Here is a 6,644-nt window from a genome sequence, read left to right on the forward strand (position 1 = left end):
TCATCAATAATGTTACCTGTATGGCTAAAGTAGCTTTAGTCGGAGGCACTAGTGGCTTCAAGTTGTTGAAGATGATTAAAATTATTTTATTTATCATGAGAAATATTGGCCATTAGAAGGTCCCCTTGATGCAATGGTTAAGTAGATGTAGCAGTGGATGTATGGTAACTAGGAGCGTCAATACTGCTGGTCTTGGCTAACTCGAGAGTCCAATTGGGTTTGCCATATTTGCCTAGCATGTTTCAACTATATGAATAAGTATTCCATTAAAGGAACACTATTGAGAAGCTTTATCTAAAGATATGGATGTGGCCATGACATCTATCATTGTTTTTGTTAGCCATATTATGGAAATAATCAGTGGAATAAAGAATTAAGAGAAGAATTGGAAAGACATGTAAACAGAGCCTGAATCGAAAGGAAAAGAATAAAGGAAAACCGTCGAGGTACGTCAGACGCTTTCCTTAGAACAGATTCGTACCCTCCGGAGTGTGCTTGAAGATTCAATGGACGTTTGTCTCTCAGGATACAAGACGAACAATGGTTTATTAGCACAATTTAAACCGCTACGACGAACTTGAATTGTGCCTTCTTTCTATCATCGGAATGCCACAAAATAACAAGACTCTCACAAGAACTTTAGCATGACTCTAAAACTGAAAAAGGAAATAGTCCCAAAACCTTCTGCTTGTCAAAGGGAGAACTTCAATAAACCATTAACAAGACCCACAAATGAAAGTCTAATAACACTCCATTCATGAACCTTGCTTGGGAAAAGTAAAGCCCAAACATTCATTAACATTTCATGCATAAACCATCATTGGTATTTGAAACACCCAATCATCTATAATCATTTTGTACACTTATTTCCACAAAATCTCCTCTTAATGAGTGATTTTCATTCACATATGCTCATTTTCCAACAATCCCCCACATGAATGAAGTAAACAACTACTTAAACAAAGACGTGACATGGTGATAAAGTTCTATGGTTAATGCCTGCCTAGGATAGGTAAGTTTTGTCTTTAAACTTCCCTTGTGAAAGTATATTTACTTTATTAGTTGATCAGTAGACGCAATATCCTTGAACTGTTCAGCCGTTTGTGTAAATGATGATATACTCCACACAGGCATTCCCTTGGCACAATTCCAGTTATCATGGTTATGTCCGTTTTGGTCGTGGACATCGTCCTGGTTCTATGAGAGTTTCTAAAGAATTGAGCCCTCACAATTCTACTTTGAAGCGGCCCCTCTTCTCTCTCACATAGATGATTTCTTACTTAAGAGTAATTCGCATTACTCCGCTTGGATCCAACGATTGTCCAATGCATAAAATCATTAAAAACATAATCTTAATCTATTCCTTACATGTATCACTGTTTTCATCTTAGGAATGGGTAGAGGATGAACCCCCCCCCCCCCCCCCCCCACAATGATCTCATTTGGTCGTTACAGTTTAGTTGTCTTATTGAACCTAGATCTTTGTGATCTCCAGTCAACTAGGTTAGATCCCACTGTAATCAACCTATTCATTGATGGTCTTGAGTCCCATTCCTCTTGATGTTTGTTTAACTTGATCTCAATTCAACCTATGGTCAGCGGATCCACAATCCTTTCCTTTTGACCTTACATAGTCATGTGTCATGCCTTCATTTAATATCAATTAGCTAATAGTATTATGTCAACGACATATGAGTCTTGACTTACCGTTGTATATCACATTCTGTGTTCTCCCAATAGATGCTTAGTTATACCTATAACATGCACAAGTGATGTTAGCAACCAAAACAAAATTTTATTTGCCCGTGTGACTTTGAGAAATTTAAATCTCTAGTGTGAAGATGACCAGCCATAAAGTCCATTTCTAAACGAGATGCTAGCCACCTAGCTTGCCTAGATAATTACTAAAATGTTCCAAACTAATTAGGAAAGTCAAATTACAGAACTGCCATAACAAAAAAAAGACTGGTTTTGCAAAAAAAATCCAAGAAGAAAATAGATAAATTTTTAATAGATAAAACAATGTTGCAACACCACTTTATCGAAAATTTTTTATAAGGTAGTCTGTAGGTATGCACATACACTTTCATAATTGTCAAGTTACTAGCAATGGAGCATCAACATATTCTGTACATGGATGGAATCCATAGATTTGCACTAACCATCAAGAGACTAGTCCTCACATCTCCCATAGTCTGAACAATTTTAATTTGCACCTCTCAAACCCATCATAGTCCAATAATGTATGTTTAAGCAACTAATACATTTGAATGAATGCGGTTAAGTTGAGAACAACGTAGTGGTTTAAACCAGATGATCATCCACAAAATCAGTCCACAATTATTGGGCCAGGCTAAAGAGTTGGCAGATATATGGTGACAAACAATATAGTGACTTTGATCGCTGCTTTTAGTTTCAATAGATGTATTTTATCCCTTAATTAAAACGTAAAGGAGTGTGTGATGCGTCCAAAATCCGCTCAGCCCTTAGATCACTAATGAATGACCTGCAAAAACAATCATCAAATGTGGTCCAACTGCAGGGGTCGGGAGTCCACCTCTGAAGGCTAAGTCAGTTGATGAACTGATCATAAAAGGCTCTGCTTGAGTACAGAGCAAAAGTATGAATACGAATATAAGGAATACGATTCAGATACCTCTCTTGTACGTAGGTCATGTCTTATATAGTATTTACCTTCGAATCTCCTTCGTTGGATTTATTTGAACCTTCTTCGGGTGGCCATCCGATCTTAACGATTAGATCCGTTGATAATAGATCCGTTCGTTGGTAGGATAATGAATAACTGCACGATTATAGCGTGTCAATTATTTGAGTAAGCACGATTGTTTCTCCCGTAAGTGCCGTTAACCGTCTCCTTGACGATTCGTCCACTCCGATTATTACGGAATCGGGCGTGCTTGTTGACTGAGTCAAGTTTCTTCCTCATCAAGCTATCTTTAAATCCGGCCCACTTGGATGCGAGTCGGTCCGTTTCTTCCCGACCGGAGTCGAGGGTCGAACCAAGGGCGGACCAGGTTCGATAATTATTTTTCCCGTATCAGTGTGCTAGAGGTTGGAAAGGAGGTGCTACTCATCAGATGGGGAGTCGGTAAAAGAACCATAGAGAGGGTGGGAAGCATTCAAAGAGAAGCCACAACAGTTGTAGAGCCAAATAAGATCTTGTGTGGACACCAAATAAAAGTGATCAACGCATGTATGTTGGCAGCGGTTCCAATGAGAAAAGTGTTGGGCCAACGTCCCTATCTTGAGTTGCCAACATTTGATACCAATGTTGGTTTTTATGGGAAAAACAACATCATGAGTCGAGTACACCACGAATCAGATTCATTTTCAATGTAGAATTAGGAAGATAGGAATCTTACCCAGATATGCGTTTTTGAATAATTGGAAGATAAACGGATCGAACCCATGTATTGTCGCTTCATGTAATCAAACACGGATGAATTCTCAATCACGTGAAAAGAGAATAAGATCCACAACCCAAGAACCGTTTTGGATGAAACATCAGACAATGAGATCGAGCAAAAAGATGAGAGACAAAGAAAAACCTGTGTTTGTTATTTTCTTTTCCTTCTTGCCTTTATCTACTAAGATAGAGAGAGTTCAACCCACACACTATTTTCTCATAGAGAGAGTCCAACCCACACACTATTTTCTCACACAGTGAATTACTTCATCATGGGATGGATGTTACCAATATCTCATTTTATTGTAACCACCTAATTACCAATTTCTACATATCAATAAGTCCCAATGTCACATCCCCGAGGTGGTACCCTATTTGAAATACCTGGAGGTGTGATCCACAAGTCCCATGGGCAAGTTTAGTGTGAAACCCAGCCCTAATGTTGACCCGGAAACCCTGTTGTTTGTAGGTCCGACAACCCAAAGTAAAGCAAGAAGTCAACTATGGGCCATCTCAGTGGAAGACTTGGTGTTTGGCTTAGAATCCATGAGAGTTGATGACAGTGTTCCACTTATGGAAACTTGTCCAGGACTGAAAAGGAAACTACACCCTGATGAAGATGGAATTAGTTGATGGAGTTGGAGTACTCTCTGACTTGGTTCAAAGGCATTTCTACATACTAGGTAAGCCACTTGGTGTGTGTGCAAAACCCCTTCAAGTTTGGATTTGATCTGAGCCTTCAATTCCCTATTCTGAACTTGCTGTCCTGATTGGTCGACTGCTTGGTCGACTGGGCCAGTTGACCAATCAATCGACCAATGGGATCTGTTTTGTTGAATTAGGTCTTGGCTTCTCTATATAAGCCCAACTTCGACTCTAATTTGTCTTTTAGCCTCCAAACTTCCTGGAACGAACCAGAGCTCTCCTCAAGTCATCTCCTCTGCATCCTTGGTGGTTTTCTTGTTGGATCTTCGTCAAATCTCTTGCTTTTGCATTACAAGGTATGTGATCATCCTTCTCTCTTCTCTCTCTTTGATTCTCTATAGTTTTTCTTTCCTTTTCTGTTTGAGAATAGTGGAGTTCATGTTGCATCTCTGTTGCAACCATCACTCTACTCATCTTCTCTCTTTTCCTAAGGATTTAAAGCTTGATGGATGATCTTCATCAAGATCATCACTTGCTTTTGAAGGAAACCATGTCTTCATCTTCTTTCCCTTTTTAGATTCAAGGTTCTTCAATCTTAGATCTGTTTTTCTAGAAGATCTATACATGCTTTTCATAAATTCTTTATCAGATTAGTAATCCACCATCCTATTGTTTCTCTTCCATGAATTTGCCATGATTTCTCCAAGAACCTCGATTAACCTATTTATGGTAAGTTTTTGTTTCCTATTTTGTGACTTGAAGACTTGATGTTATTAAGGTTTTGAAGTCCTCTATAGACCAATACACTATCATTGTATATTCCCTCTTGTTTGGTGTCATTTTGAATCACAAAATTCGGATTTTGAATCAGAAATCTCTGATTTTGTCTATCACTAACTTTGTTGGTCAACTGATTGGTCGACTGAGTCAGTAGACCAATCAATCGACCAATGAAGATAGTAGCCTCTATTTTGGTTTATTTTTGGTTGATTTGATTCCTATCTTCTGGAGATCTTCCCTAATAAGGTATGTACACTGTCTAGGATTCCTTTCCAAGTTTAGACAAGATCTTCCTTGATTTTCAGGATTCTTTGCGAGTTATTTAAGGTAAGGATAGTTATTTCCTTAATTACATAGATTGCATGATTTAGTTTCCATATTTGAATCTCTCTGATTTATTTCCATAAATAGATTCTTATATTGATGTACTGCTGATGCAACTCCTCTAATTACAGTAGCATTAGTTGTTTATATTAATTAGTTCATGTATGACTTTACTTGACAATTATATATGAGTTGGATCATGTTCTTGATTACTTTCCATATGAGAAGTTACTATATTTGTGATATGATTGATTTATGGTTGTGAATGATTAGGTATGGTTTAGAAAGGGGAGGTGTCCTTTTGACACTTCAGTCGTGGACATTAACGGGAATATTATGGGATGTTTCCGGAGATGCCCTTTGACACCTTCCTAAACTATTGGTTGTCATACCTAGGGCTGTCTAAAAGTGTTTGGCTAGGATGTCCCGTTATATCAGACCCTAGTCGAAAGGGTATTGAGACCGAACGACCCGTGGTAGCAATGGGGACTCATGGGCGCTCAAGACCGGTAACCAATCTGTGAGAGGACATGGATCACATTGTGGATATTCGAAAGAGGCCATTCATTGGTAGGGTTGCATATGGATAGACTTGGGCTCATGGGCGCTCAAGACCGGTAACCAACCCGTGAGGGGACATGAGAGCTTCCGGTTTACCATATGTGGATAACCAATAGGGTTGATGAGTCCAGAGTCAGGGACTATGAGGACTCTAGTGTGAAGGATACTAGAAAGGATCGCCAAGGGTGAGGAATGGACGTATTTGGATTTGAGTTGATGTAACTAAGTAGAAGACTCGCATTTGGCTAGGCTTTAACCTTGACATGCGCTAGTACTTAGACCAATGGTGATGTGAGAGAGCGATGACCTAAACCCCAGCCATGGAATGTCCCGAGGGATGCCGGACCCACTACCAAACGGCGTTGTGTGATGAGACCTTCCTAAAGAAGTATGGTGCTATGACTTAAAGCATGTTTGCCAATAGAGACCAGCATACATAGAGTTAGAATCATAATGCATCATGTGTTTCGTATCACATTGCATCATACTTTGCTTGGAAATCCTGCCATTTATGTTATTATGGATTTAACTGCCTTACTGGGTTTCTTTTGAAACTCACTCCTTTTGTGCTATGTATTTTTAGATTTCTCTACAAGGCTCGAGTATTATGACTGCTCGTATAAAGAAGCGCAGGGAGAGGAGACATATCTCCAAGAAGGTGATTGCGGTTATGACAATTACATTGAAGATTCCGTGGGTGGTCATGCTGCGTACGATGCTTAGTCCGTCGATAGAGTGGAAGCGCCCTTATGCTATTTTTGAGATTTACACTTATAGAGATGTTCTCTATAAGATTGAGAACGATTTAGTTACTCATTGTACTTGCTATTGGGATTAGATTTGATCTCTTTTCCTTTCTTTTTGGAACTACTTTTAAGTTGTTGGTAGAGTGAGATTTCCGCCTCAC

The sequence above is a fragment of the Hakea prostrata genome, chromosome 6, assembly GCF_041222555.1.
Source record: "Hakea prostrata isolate BN-2017 chromosome 6, UWA_Hpros_2, whole genome shotgun sequence".
Classification (NCBI taxonomy): domain Eukaryota; kingdom Viridiplantae; phylum Streptophyta; class Magnoliopsida; order Proteales; family Proteaceae; genus Hakea; species Hakea prostrata.